Here is a 16,041-nt window from a genome sequence, read left to right as displayed (position 1 = left end):
GTCTAAGGGAGTGGTTCTACATACCTTGTCCTCATACATTTTTGGTATTTTTATGTTCCTTAGGTCAAACAAACATCTTTTGTCTACTCCATTGTGTTTGTGATATCTAGGTGATTGTACCATACCTTCGGTTCACTCACTGGCCACGACAAATGCACAATTAGAGGATGATAGTATGAAACTGGGTTCCTAGGGACACTAGTGCCTAGAATGGACACCAACACACCTAGATGATGCCTATGTGCCCACGGGACTAAGGAACATCATCCCATTGTCCTTTTGGCATGCCTATGTCTTGATTTGGTTCCCACATCCATAATGAGCACCCTAGTCCAAGCAAGTGTCTAACAATGTTATTAGAGCCTCAAAGGAGCAGTTTTAGTGCACCAAAGTTGTTTGCGGGGTCTAGAGAGTCAAGGGGACCTTTGATGTGGTTTAATTGTGTTGTTGGTGAGTAATTTAGCTGTCCATTGCATTGGTTTTGTAATGGGTAAAAAATTAGGGTTTCCACCATAAGAGGGATGAAAACAACTAATTTACCATTACATTCAAAAGAGGGTTGGATCGATTAGATTTAGTCACAAGCCAGTAATAATAAGGACTGAAAATGTTGATTGGATTCAAGGTGGTGGATTTGTTTGCCCTCTTTTGTGAGTTGAATTGTTGTAATTAGGGTAAAGTGTTGAAAATGAAGGTAAAAATACAGAAACAATGAGCTACAGTCATTGGATTGAGGCACACACATGGATTTGAGGAATATAAGCAGACTCGAATCTGATCCCTAAAAAAGCTCTAAATTTTTTGGGATCATTATGAAATTTTCCCTGCTCCTCCTAACTTTTCGCACACCAAAAGAGGTTGATTTGTCTCTGCAAATAATCTCAATTTTGAAGATCATAGCTCTGTACCTATTTCCTACACACCAAAAGAAAGGGAAATAGGCTGGGAATAGGGGCTTGCCTAAGTCAAACCCCGATTTTGGAATTAATCATGAAATGGAGATAAAAGATTATTGAATTGTTGTAATTGAAGATTCTCCTTTTGAGGGAGATTCTGAATAATGTTTGAAAACCAAATGATGTACCTCCTTGTGAAGTTTTGTTTGTATCCACATGAGATTAGGGTTTCATGAGGTCTTTGATCAAATAGGATGGCAATGTCCACTTCAATGCTTGAATCTTGATTTTGTTGTTTCTCTTAAGCTTGAAGGAAGACTGATTACTTGTGCAATTACTTGAATGCTTGAATTCTTGATCCCAAGTGTGTATGTCTTATTGTGGATCCTAAAATGAGAGGAGAAAGCCTCCTTTTATACTTTCTCATCAGAAAACTTGCTAATTTCTCGACATGAGCTGACACAGAGGTAGATTTCCAGCCCGATTTTGAAAAGGCAAAAAGGGTTTGAAAGAGGGCCTAATTGAGGAGGAACAAAGCATGGCACTTTGGTCCTAATTAGAACCAAAGCATGTCACTTTGGTCCTAATTAGGACCAGAGCATGGCGTTTTGGTCTTACCCCAATTTAGGGGTAGGAAAAGGTGCCCCTTTTGGTGTAAAATTCAAAAAATGCAGTTATTCTTGAGTGATATGAGCAAAATCAGGTCTCGATTAGGCCTAGGAGCACAAACACTAAGGTAGGGACCTAATGTGGTCAAAATTGTACTAGGGTGCAATTTGAGGACACTACATTTAGCCCCCACTTTAGCAAGAGTATGAAGTCAATCATACTCTCAATAAAGAAAAAGGGTTCACATTGAATAACTTTCATCAAGTCACCAAGAAGGCAAGATACACCAAGCCCCTAGTGGACTTTAGGATCTTACAACTTCGATGACAAGATAAAAGGGACATCATAAGAGAAAGAGAAGGAGAGAACCATTACGAACTAGTAAGGTTCTCTTACCATGATTCATGAAAAGAAAAATACCAAAATTACAAAGCAACAAACTAAGTTCACTAAGTAACTTAAGTATCAAGATATGCAAAAGAGAGATCATTGAGCGAAGTTTATGCCCCCATGTTAAAGTGATTGCATATGCCTTATCGAGAGCAATTCCTTTAAGGTAAGATACACCCAAAAAGACAAGCACATTATCACAATAGTATGCCCCCGGAAAAGGGCAAACCAAAGTATAATGATCACGAGACATAAAACATGAGGTGGTTTTGCTTAACTCCAGGGTCAGTATATTTTTTATGATAAATAATGTATATCATATATGTGTGTGTGTGTGTGTGTGTAGTCACATAAATCTGTCCACTTAATTAAATGAATATTTAGTATTTATTTGATTATTTAACCATCAATCAATAATTAATTAAATTAAAATTTAATTAATTTATCTTAACCCTCTTCTCCTATTAATTAAATAAATTATTTGATTTATTTGATTTAATTCACTTAACCAAATTTAGACCATTAATTAAATAAATAAATCATATTTGTTTAATTAAATCTTCTCTCACATTTAATTTATTTAAATCCCCCAAAATCCCATCTCTCACATTTAAATAAATTAAAATTTATTTAAATCACCTTTATCCTCCACCCACTTGCATTTTCCTACAAATGCAAGTTGCACAACTATTTTAAATAAATAAATTATTTATTTAAAATCCTATTTATCCTCACCCACTTGAAACCTTTAATGGTTTCCCTTAAAGTCTTCAAACTTAATGGCTTCCTTCTAGAGTCTTCTCAAGCCTTTAATGGTTTCCCTTAAAGTCTTCAAACTCAATGGCTTCCTTCTAGAGTCTTCTCAAGCCTTTAATGGTTTCCCTTAAAGTCTTCAAACTTAATGGCTTCCTTCTAGAGTTTTCTTAAGCCTTTAATGGTTTCCCTTAAAGTCTTCAAACTTAATGGCTTCTTTCTAGAGTCTTCTTAAGCCTTTAATAGTTTCCCTCAAAGTCTTCAAGCATTTAATGCTTTATCTTCCTTTTTCTCATATAAATAAATTAAGATTTATTTAAATAAAATCCAAGAATCGCATTCACATTTAAATAAATTAATATTTATTTAAATATCTACCCAAATGCAAATTACACCATTTAATTGAAATAAATGATTTTATTTCAATTGAAAATCCCAAAATTCCTCCCACTTCCATTCTCCTACAAAATCCACTTGCATGCCTAAATCCCTTCTAAATTCTTCTAACTCCTTCTAATTAGCCTAATCCTATCCTAATCATTGTCACATTCCTAAATAAAAGGAAGTCACTTCTCAAAAACCTTCAAAGTCTTCAATAACCATTAAAGGCTTTATGTCTTCAAATGGTTAACCTCTAAAGTCTTCTAAACCATTAAAAGCTCTTACATAACCATTTATGGTTAACTCACCTTTTACCTTTGGTTAGAGACTTTCCTCTAACTTAACCATCCTTTTGACTCATGGGTCTCTTCAAAGCATTTATTTCTTTGACTAAGGTAGCCATTTAACCCTTTCACATTCATTTATCCCTTGGATAAAAGGAATATCCATTAACCTAACCCTAACCCAGCCCCTTAGGGTAACCATGATGTCCCCTCAAGCATTTAATGCTCCTTATCTCTCCTCTCAAGCCTCCTCATGGTGACACTTGTCAACATGGGATTGGGTTGAAAGTCTCACATGGATTGAATATCTTTCAATCCTAACCCTTGTTAAGATTGCTCCATCTTAACCCTTCATTTCCCCATTTCTTCTATAAATAGAACCCTTCTCCTCAAGCAAAGGAGGAAGCATTAGAGTATTGTTGTTATACTGGTATTAGCATAGAGTTTTTTCATAGCATCACTATCTACACTTGCATAGCATTTGTTTATCATATTCAACCATCTTGAATCTCCATATGGCATCCATGGCTAGTGCTAAAAGCTGAGAGCTACACTCATGTGGAACTTGGAGAGGAGAGGAACAAGGGAGGAGCAACTATGAGCATCTTGATTAGCATTTGGAGGAGTATAGTTTATCTATTCTATGTTTGTATGCTTTATATTTCATGCTTAATATCTCTCTTGATATGTCTGTTTAGGATAATCTATTGTTGCTAACATTAACATTTGTTTCTTGTGCTCTTGTGTGTGTTGCCATCAAACAAATTTTCTAATCCTTTTTGCAGAGCATCAATATGCATATAATTGTCGTCATCCCCCAAAGAAAGAAAAACCACCATGGAAGAAGGGCACATGTGTCATTTGAGTCAACATGGGAGAGATCAAAAGAGATCTCAACACTTTGCATCGTCCTCAAGTAGACCATACTAGGGACAATAAATAGAAGAATTGAGAGACAAATAGAGGAAGGTCACAAACAAGCAAGAGAGAGAGAGAGAGAGAGAGAGAGAGAGAGAGAGAATCTACGACACAAATGAAGCTAATCGAGCAAATCATTTGCCTCCCCATCTTGCTTATCATTGTTTTGGGAAGGTGGATGACACACAAGAGGAGCCATTTTGAGCAAAGTAGATGGAGTTGTCACAATTGCCAAACAAGGATCATGGTCTAATGATGAGTCACTTTGTCTGTTACTAGGAGCTAGGATTAATTCTTTTGAAATTTGTTTAGATAAATCATTATCAACATCAATATACTCATATCCATCATCTGAAATATTAGCATCAACATTTTCATCATGAACAAAATTCTCACCTATTTCTTCATCAAGATTAACAAAAATAGGAGCTCTAATAGGAATAGAACTTGAACCATCATTTATCTTAATTATTTTGCGTCTTGGAGATTTAGGTTGAACCTCTTGGTTAGGAGAAGGTTGAGCAAATGGTATTATGTCAATAGTTGGTATCTTCGGGGAAGAAATAATTTGAGAAGCAAGTTCACGAGCCCTGACACAACATCTTTGTCAACATTCTCTCACACAACAATTTCGTTTAGTTTTAGCTAAAGGTTGTGAAGGTTTAGGTTCAGCAGGCATAAAGTTCTTCTCTTCTTTTAAGGAAGGATGCATAGGAGAAGGTATTTTAGGTTGAACAATAGGAGATGCCAGGTGCTTCCCTTTTTTAAGATGTGGGAGGCAAGACCACACCATATAAAGGAGGAATGGAAGGTTTAGGAAGGAGACCGGGTCCATCATGAGGAGGAGGAATAGGTGTATCCTTAGGAGGAATAATATGTTTATCCATAGAAGGAAGAGAGAGAGTATCCTTGGAAAAAGGAATATGGTCATCACTAGGAGGAATCTTAACTAAGTGTTGGATTTCTAGGTTTACAAAGATAAAATCATCCCCTGAGCGTGCATCAATACAAACATCTCCATGCCTCACCGTTCAGACCCAACATAATTAAGACAAACATCTCCATGCTAGAGCTTGTGGAGTTTTCTATATCAAGACAAACATCTCCATGCCTCACTGTAGGTTGATACATGCTATGATTAACAATTATAATTTTATCATCATGAGGAAATTTCAAACACTTATGAATAGTGGAAACTATCACTTTCATGGAAGAGAGCCAAGAATGTCCCAACTTCACACAAAATTGATCGGATGTAAGAATGATAACAAAGGCAACATCTAAGCACTCAGTGCTAACCTCAATACGAAGTGTAATGGAACGAATAACAGGACAAGGTAAGCCATAAAAAACATTAACTATCACATTAGTTTTATCATATGTCACTTGATTCAATTGCAAAGTATAAAAAAATTCTTTAGTTATAACATTAACCATACAAGCCAGATCAATGAGCACCCTTTGAGAGGGTATGCCTTTGATTCTTGCAGTGATATATAATGGGCCATCGGGTGCTTCAATGGTCTCACTAGGATCAAATGTAATGCATAAGTCCTTAGGAGTTTTAGTTTTATCAATAAGGTTCACCACATTATTAGACTCAAGGCCAAGATCAATAGGAGAGAAGGCAAGACGATCAATCTCAATCACATTAGTGGAATGGAAAGGTAAAGAATTAGTGAAAATTTGTAGATTTTGATTAGGAGGAGCTACAAATTTATTTCCTTTATCATTCACACCAACCACAAATATGGTATTATGACCAGGTTGAAGATGATACTTGAAAAAATATTTGGAATCAAAGTAAGGTGAGGAGGTCTTTGATGGATCAAGTGGTTTAATAGGGGGAGCTTCAACACATTCCTTTGTAACAATTGCGACATAATATTATGCAAAGATTCATTAATAGGAGTGAATTCTTTTCTAAAGTATTTGTACAAAGGAGGCACACCTGTCGTTGTGGCTAGTACTTGAGTGTTGTTGTTGTCATTGAACTTGATGAATCCCTTATTTGGTTTGAAATTAGAAAAAGGTTGTTGAGCACTTTCGCTTTTATCATTTGGAGCCATTGAAGATGATTATTCCAATTGACTCATGGTAAGGTGATAATTGTGAAGTATTGTGCACAACTGCGTAAAGGAAGTAAACTAAAAAAGAAGAAGCTTGTCTCTAATGTCTTTTTGCAAATTAAAAATGAAAATTCTTTGAATATCTTGATCAGGCACTGGAAAAGAAATTTGTGAATACAGATGTTTACATTTAGCAATAAAATCAATTTTTTCTTTAGCACCTTGCTTACAATGCATCAAATCAGTCAAAGTAATCTTAGGACCAATATTATTGTGAAATTGTTGAATGGAAGCATTAGCCAATTGTTGAAATGAAGTAATAGAATAAGGAGGCAAATAAAAATACCATTGTAAAGCTTTATCCCTAAGTGTTCTAGTAAACAATTTAGCCAAAAGTCTTTGGTCATGAGCAAAGTCACTAGACAAAGTTCGAAATATTTTAACATGAGTTAAGGGATGACCTTTTCCATTATAAAGATCCAGTTGAGGGACTTCTACATGTTTAGGAGGGACACCACGAACAATTTCATTGGATAATGGGCTTGCTACATCAAATGTGGGTACATTATACTTAGATTGATTCGTGGAAGCTATTTGTTGTTGTAAGGAAGACACTATTTGAGCTAGATTATTGATGGTAGCTTCAATGGATGGATTGAAATTGGACATGTTTGATTGAGAGGGAGGGGTAACATTGTTGAATGAAGGAGGAGCTTGAGAATAAGGAGGTGGGACATTATGATAGGTAGGTATGGGAGATTATTGGGTAAAAAATGGAAGACTCATAGGAGGAAGGATGAAGGAATTATGATTTGACGAATCGCCCCCTTGACTAACATATGTAGGTATGAAATTTTGTGTAGAGGTAGCCATGATGTTGGATGTAAAAGTGGGAACACTATCTGATCCACTGCAAAATGGACAAAGTTAGACTAAAACATGTGGAGGGATAACACACAAAACACAAGATAAACCTTAGCGTTATTCAACCAAAAACTAGTCTAAGTAAGCATATCAAAAGAGACACTAAAAACATGATAAAATATTTAACTATGGAAGTAAATACAACAAGGAATCTCCAAATGCCTTCTAACATGCTCTTAGATCCTTCTCCCTTGTTTCTCTCCTCTCCAAGTTCCAAATTAGCGTAGCTCTCAGCAACTTTTTGCACTACGGATGCCTTATGGAGGTTCAAGATTGTAGATGATTATGAAAAGTATGCAATGCAAGCTTAATAACGAAAGAAAGATGAGTTATCTAAATGTTATTTGTTAATTCTAATCAAAAGAGTGAATATGACTAAAATATGCTAAATGCTCTCTAAAATTCTCTATAACTTAGATGCATACAAGTTTTTCAGGATCTAGATTATGAAGAAATGGGCTCTATTTATAGGAAAAATGGAGCAATGGATGGTTGAGATTGAGTAATCTCAACAAGGGACAAGATTGAATGATATTCAATCCATGTGAGGGCTTTCAAACCAATCCCAGGATGACAAGTGTCAATATGAGAGTGGTTGAGATGAGAGGAATAAGCATTAAATGCTTTACATGACCTGAGAGTTAACTTGGGAGTTAAGGTCAAGGTTGGGTTGAGTAAATAAATTATTTATTCAAAGAATAAAGCTTTTATCCAATGGATAAACTGTTGTGCAAAGGTTAAAGGGATAACCATGGTCAAAGCAATAAATGCTTGAGGAGACACATGAGTCACGTGAGGGTTGAGTTAGGGGTTAATCATAAATGGTCATGTAAGAGCCATAAGTGGTTTGGAAGACTTTAAAGGTTGATTTGTTGAATACACAAAACATTTAATATTTTTACTCCAAATTGCTTAGGAATGTGACAATAATTAGGGGATGAATTAGGTTAATTAGGAAGGGGTTAGAAGAATCTAGAAGGGGGTTTAGGAGTGTAAGTGGATTTGGTGGGTGAGGGAAAATAGGATTTTAATTAAAATAAAATTAATTTATTTCAACTTGTGGTTGCAACATTTGTAGCAAAATGCAAGTGGGGGGGGAATAAATGATTTAAATAAATGTTTTATTTAATTAATTTAAAAAAAGAAAGAGGATTAAATTAAATAAGTAAGATTTATTTATTTAATTGATTGTGAATTTCGTATAATGAATTAATTAAAATAAATTGAATAATTTATTTTATTAATAGGAGAATGTTTTGAAGATGAATTAATTAAATATTAATTTAATTAACTGATGGCTAGTGGGTTTTTAATCAAATAAATAGCAAATATTCATTTAATTAAAATGGACAGATTTATGTGACTACATTTGCCACTCTTCAAGACGGTGTGGTTTATTGCATCGTTTCAAAGAAAGAGAAATAGGGGTGAAGAAATATGCCCCATAAAATATTAATTTAATGGGTGGTATGCCCCCTCGAGAGATGGGCTGAATTTTTTTGAAAAATCAGGCGATCTCTAGAAAAAAGAATAAAAAGTGGTGGGGAGGTAGAAGAGAATATTTTAGTAATACTGGTGAAAAAAATAGAAAAAATAGGAGATAAAATGAAGAAATGGGAGAAAACAGAGTGAAACAGAGAAACAACAAGCCAATAAGTACCTTTAGGTCAGGCAAAATATACGGTGCAAATGTGGTGTGTGCTTTTGATTGATGCTATACAATTGATTAAAATTGGTTGAACAATCTGGTGCAATTGGTTTAATTGCCCTGGTCGAGTCAAAGTGTGACAGTTGATGTCAGTTGGTCGCTTGGACAAGATAAAGTCTGAGTAAGTGAATCAAAGTGACCTGATGTGACTTAGACAATTGATGTAATTGCCCGATGAAGTCAATGTATATGAAGCAAAATACTCATTGAGACTTAGACAATTGATGTAATTGTCTGTTGGATTGTGCTTGATTGATTGATCAATTGATAGTGTGTGTGTGTGTGATGGATGGTTGTGGTTAATCATAGCAGCCCCGTTAAGACTAGGTCATTATGATACATGCCTAATGTAGTCTAGGATTACCATGATCGATTCCTTGTTGAGACCCGAAGATACTTGATCAGAGTATCTATTGATAGTCTAGTTGTGCGTGAGTCGATGTACCTGTGCAGATAGAGTAACTTGCTTGATTGGGTTGATGGGAAATGATGTAGGGTATGTGATGTTGATTATTGAGATGGGGAGGGTGAGGGGGGGTTCGATGTTAGATAGAAGATATGGAGGACCTATGAATCATTCCTATGGAAGAAGAGGAAAATAGAGTATGCATTGTCATTACTATGTATGCATGATATGCATCTATTATGAATGTATGGATGGATGGAATGCAACGAAATGCAATATATACAAATGAGATGGAATGACGATCCATAGTGCTTTTATTTTTCATCATTGAGCTTTAAAATGTTGTAAGAATACAAGCAACTTGGCATAATGAGTGAAGATGACCTGAGTATTCCTTAGATAGATTTTGATATAGCAAGTTAATACAAGCAACTTGATATAATGGATCAAGTTGACCTGAGTAGTGCTTGCAGAACAGACAAGGATTATCTCCTTTCATGCATGACTTGGAACGTCCTCCTTGATCTTTTGCCGATCATATCCTGAGACAAGTTCATACCGTAGTAAGAGATAAACCATTATTGAGCTTGGATGAGGCAGTAGGAACCAAGGATGGAGCATTGTACCTGTAAACAAATAACATAAATACAAAATAAAGAATATGGACCCTCGATAATGGTTCATGCTAATATGGTTGAGGTATACGCTGTAGTCAGCAAGCCATAGTGATCTATGACTATATTTTGCATATGATCACGTAACTTAGTGAACTTCCCATGTAGACACCATTAGTACATGCCCCATTACTTTATTGGAATTATTCACAGAAAAACATACAAACAATGTTGTAGGAACCATCTCAGCCACTCTAATCACTTGTGGATATCTCGGAGTAGGGTAGGAACCTGATGTATATAAATGAATGAATAACTTACAAATCAACCAAGTATTTGATAGCTTAAACAGAATTTTCTTGTCAAAGAAAATGTCATCTTGTCTTTGTTTGGTAAGGAAGGATGCATCCTTGTTTAGACAGTTTGCGTGTTTGATGTTGATTGTTTGGTTGATCGGATAAGTGGTCATCGTTTGAGTATTTCACAATTTTTGTTTGGTATCTGCTCTGAAAAACATATGTACAATGTGTTGCCATTTTTTTGTTTGTTTGATGTTTTCTGATGTTTTTGTTATTTTGACAATTGTTTTGAATGTTTTTTGAGTTTTGTGAGACAATTTTCCAATGTTTTTGGTATTTTGTGAGATAGTTTTCCAATATTTTTGGATTTTGATGATTGTTTTGAATGTTTTTGGAGTTTTGTGAGACAATTTTCCAATGTTTTTGGTATTTTGTGAGATAGTTTTGAATTGTTTTGGAGTTTTGTGAGACAATTTTGAATGAAGAACCCAATGAATCACAAGTAATGCAGAATCCACTTCCATCAACAACAAGCCATGGTTTTGGACTGATGGATGAGTGGATGCAAACAAATGTGATCACAACAAGTCTGAAAGACAATGGAGTCATAACCTTTACGAGTGGCACCTGTCTGCCAAGTTTTCACCATCGCACTTACCCAAGGTACCACCAGAGTGGTTGCTCATCGTTTGGATGCATGATTTTTCTTTACTATTTTGATGTTTTTGTATTTTTTTCAGGACATTTTCTGAATGTTTTTGGTGTTTTTCGAGTATGTAGGGGAGCCCGATGCTCTATGCAGCTTATGTATAAAATCGTTTGAGGTGCATGTTGTTGATTGGATCTGCTAGTGGTTCTCCTTCTGAAGTAGCCAACTGATATGCCCCGGACCGAAATACAGTAGTGATAACATATGGACCCAGACAATTTGATTCAAACTTTCCCTGATGTTCTCTGTTTGGTTGGTTCTGAGGATTCTCTCGAAGAACAAGATCACCTACCTCAAATGTACGAGGTCTAACTCAATGATTATAGCTTCTGCTCATGCGCTGCTGATATGCTTTGAGGTGATTGTATGCAGCTTGTCGTTTCTCATCAAGTAGCTTTAAATCTTGGAGACGAGATACTCTGTATGCTTCGTCATCTATGAGATTATACAAGGAAACCCGTAGTGATGGTATCTCAACCTCAATAGGTAAAATATCCTCTGCTCCATAGACCAATGAGTAAGGAGTTGCACCTGTAGGGGTTTGAATGCTAGTTCGGTATGCCCATAGTGCTGGATTCAATTGAACATGCCAATCATGGCTGACATCATTGACTGTTTTCTTGAGGATTCTCAATATGTTCATGTTTGATGCTTCGGCCTTACCATTTCCTTGTGGGTAATAGGGAGTGGAAAAGCGGTGTTGGATATGAAACTTCTCACAGAGCTCATGGACATCATGATTTTTGAAAGGAAGACCGTTATCTGTGATGATGGACATCAGTACACCATATCGGCAGATGATGTAATTAACGATGAATGAGGTGATCTGATTGCTGGTGACTTGGGTAAGTGGAACAGATTTGATCCACTTTGTGAAGTATTCGGTGGTGGTAATAATGAATTTGTGGCCGATGGATGAAGATGGGTGGATTTTACCTACAAGGTCAAGGCCCCATTGACAAAAGGGCCATGGTGTAGTGATTGGATGTAATTCCTATGCGGGCACATGTATCAGGTCTCCGTGAACTTGCAATTTCTTGCACTTTCTGACAAAGTAGTAGGAGTCTTTTTCCATGGATGGCCAATAGTATTGAGCACGGATGATCTTCTTGGCTAGTGAAGGATCGCTTGAGTGAGTCCCAAAAATTCCTTCATGTACCTCTTCCAAGGCCTTTGTTATCTCATCCTATTCCAAACATCGAAGGAGAGTACCATCAAGACTACGTCGGTATAGGGTTTCAGCAATAATGGTATATCAAGCAGTTTGGTGAATGAAGGTTTTACGTTGGTTATTCAATTGGTTGGGAGGAAGTGTGTGATCGCAGAGGTAGGTGTAGAACTCACCGTACCATGGGGAATCAGAACCAACAAGGTGACATATCATCTCAAATTTGGGGATATCATAAGCGGGAATCCAAAGCTATTCGACCAAGAACTCGTAGCATGTTGAATTATGTGGAAGATCTAGGAGAGATGCAATGGTAGCCATAGTGTCAGCAGCTCGATTCTGATCTCTGGGTATCTACTCAAAGGTGATAGTAGTGAATGATGCCTTTAATTTGTCCACCATTTGTTTGTACGACATGAGTTTGTTATCCTTGGTCTGATATTCATCTGTTGCTTGTCGAATGACCAGTTGGGAGTTGCCATATACTTGTAGTTCTTGTAACTTCCATTGCATGGCTAACTTGAGTCCTATGATCAAGGCCTCATATTTAGCTATGTTGTTTGTGCATGGAAATGTGAGCCTGTAAGACTTTCGGATGTTTTCACCTTGAGGTGTGATAAACAAAATGCCTACTCCCGAGCCACGCCTAGTGTATGAACCATCAAAGTATAGTTTCCATGGTTGTGTTGTTGTGATCATGAATATCTCTTCGTCTGGAAAATTGGAAATGAGAGGATGATCACCCATGAGTGGTGCATCGACCAACTGATCTGCAATAACTTGTCCTTTGATAGCCTTACGGTCCACATACTCGATGTCAAATTCACTTAGAATCATCACCCATTTGGCCAAGCAACTAGTCAAAGCTGCTTTGCTGAGTAAGTACTTGAGTGGATCGATCTTTGCAATTAGCTGTACTTTATGTGTCAACAGATAATGCCTCAGTTTAGTGGCTACCAAGATTACTGCTAGGCAAGCTCGCTCAATAGGTGTGTAATTGAGTTCATAGCCAACCAGTGTGCGAGAGATGTAGTAAACAACACACTCTTTCCCTCCTGCATTGTGTTGTGCCAATAGTACACCCAATGTTGTATTTGTTGCTGATATATAGAGTAGTAGAGGCTTACTCAGATCTGGTGGAATCAGTAATGGTGTATTCATGAGATAATCTTTAAGCATCTGGAATGCTTGTTGGCAATTGGTATCCCATTGAAAGCGGATGTTCTTATGTAACAGGTGTGTAAATGGGTGACACTTATCTGCCAGTTGTGCAATGAATCTTCAGATGGATTGTAGGCATCCTTGTAATGTCCTTAGCTTACTGATGTTCTTCGAAGGTGGCATGTCCATGATTTATTTGACCTTTGCGGGATCGACCTCAATGCCTTTGCTTAAGATAATGTATCCTAGAAGCTTCCCTGAGGTTACTCTAAAGGCACATTTCTTTGGGTTGAGTCGAACATGATATTGTTCTAGTCTATCAAATATTTTCTTTAATATTTCCAGATGACCTTCTCTTGTTAGTGATTTTGCCAATAAGCCATCAACATAATCTTCCATTATGGTATGCATCATGTCATGAAAGATGGTGGTCATTGCTCTTTGATAGGTCGCTCCTGCATTCTTTAGACCAAAAGCCATGACATTCCAGCAGTATGTGCCCCATGGACATGTGAAGGTCGTCTTATGTTGATCCTTTGGTGCGATCTTTATCTGATTATACCCTGAAAAGCCATCCATGAGTGAAAGCATGGCATGTCCTACTGTTAGGTCCACTATTATGTTGGTGTTTGGTAGGGGGAAGTCATCTTTAGGACATGCTTTGTTCATATCTCTGAAGTCAGTATAGATACGAATGCCCCCTTTTGGTTTGCTGACAGGCATAATGTTGGATATCCAATCTGCATAATCAATTGGTCTAATAAAACCAACATCTAGGAGTTTCTTAAGTTCTTCTTTGACTAGTACCTTGATCTGAGGATGCATCTTACGAAGCTTCTGCTTGACAGGCTTAGCTCCTTTTACTACGACAAGATGATGCATGACTAAGTCAGGATCAAGACTAGGCATGTCTGCATAGGACCATGCAAAGTTGATCTGACATTTTTTGAAGAATTTGACAAACTTAGGTTGTTCCTTTGGAGTTAATAGAGATGCCAGATGTATGTGGTCAGGAGTTTTAGAAGTTAATTGACAGTGTGTGTGTTGTGGGTTGGTTGTGATGAATCATAGCAGCCCCGTTGAGACTAGGTCATTATGATAAATGTCTGATGTAGTCTAGGATTACCATGATTGACTACCTGTTGAGACCCGTAGATACTTGATCACAGTATCTGTTGATAGTCTAGGTGTGTGGGAGTCGGTGTATCTATGTAGAAAGAGTAACTAGCTTGATTGGGTTGATGAGACATGATGTAGGGTATGTGATGTTGATTATTGAGATGGGAAGGGTGAGGGGGGGATTCAATGTTAGATAGAAGATATGGAGGACCTATGGCTCATTCCTATGCAAGAAGATGAAAATAGAGTATCCATTGTCATTACTATGTGTATATGGTGAAAATGGATAGCAATAAACAACAATATTGAAAGACTAAAATGGATTCAACCACCAAACCCTAGCCTAACAATGAACAAAGATCCACCATAACATATGAAGATAACCTAAGACAATGCAAAATAACTCAATAAATCACAAAGATTATACCATCACATGTCCACTAGGGTTTTTGATCTCCATTCTTCCTATCTCCATTGATCTTGTTTGATATGCTTGCTCTCAGATTTTTGTATGCACAAGAGCTCAACAAAGAACGGAATGTGGTTGCAAGTAGGATCGTAGTGTAGCCAAGTCCTCCAAAATTAGTCATTAGGGTCCCTGGTAATGAAGAAAGCATCTCCTTAAATAGAGGACACAATAGAAAATGGAGGGTTAAGATTGAGAGGTGTAAAAAGAGAGGTCGGCTAGGATTAGAGGGTAGGTATAAGAAATACCAAAATAATGAAAGGGGTAGGTAGTGTAGGAAATAAGAGATGAATGACATGTGTCATGTGTAGAAAAGGTTAATGAATTAATTAAATAAATAAAGATTTATTTAATTAATAGAAGAAGTAGGGTAATTAAATAAATAAAATATTTATTTAATTTAGGAAAGGGATAATTTAAATAAATAAATGTATTTATTTAAATGAGAAATAAGGCTAGAAGAGGATAAATGAATTAATTAAATAAATAAAGATTTATTTAATTAATAGAAGAATTAAGCTAAAGTAATTAAATAAATAAAATATTTATTTAATTAGACATGACAATTTTAGGTGTCTACATTTTGCCCCTCTTTGAGACAATGCGGCTTGTCGCGTTGTTTCAAAGAAGATAAGATGAACTGATACAGAGTTGCCCCAGGATGGGAATGATATGCCCCCTCGAGAGATTGGATGAAAAAGTCTGGAAAGATTGCAGACAATCTCGCGATAAGAAAGATGGGAAAGAATGGACTGATTGGATAAAGTGACAAAATCACAGGATGAAGAATACTGACTCGGGAAAATGAGGGCGAGGGCTAGGGTAGGCTATAAGATAAACCACGGGCAAAAGACATCCTCATTGTCATCCACACCCATAGAAGAGCACAGTGCAGAGCGAGAAAAGAGCAGCAGCAGTCAGCAGCGATGGCATTCGTTCATAGATTCGATCGTGTCCGCCGATTCCAGCGACCAGCCGATGCAGGAGAGCCGGTAAGTACCCGAAAACCTCCTCGTACTTTCACGCATTTCAAGTTTTGTCATTAATGCATGTTTAGGAGCAATAAATGCGCTAGAAATAGGGTAGTTTAAATGTGCAAAAACGCGCAACCGCGTCTGTGTCAGCGCCAGGCGCGTCTGTGTCCAACAGGCGCGTCTGTGTCGGGTC

This window comes from Cryptomeria japonica, chromosome 9 (assembly GCF_030272615.1).
Source record: "Cryptomeria japonica chromosome 9, Sugi_1.0, whole genome shotgun sequence".
Lineage (NCBI taxonomy): Eukaryota > Viridiplantae > Streptophyta > Pinopsida > Cupressales > Cupressaceae > Cryptomeria > Cryptomeria japonica.
This window is presented reverse-complemented; position numbering follows the sequence as displayed.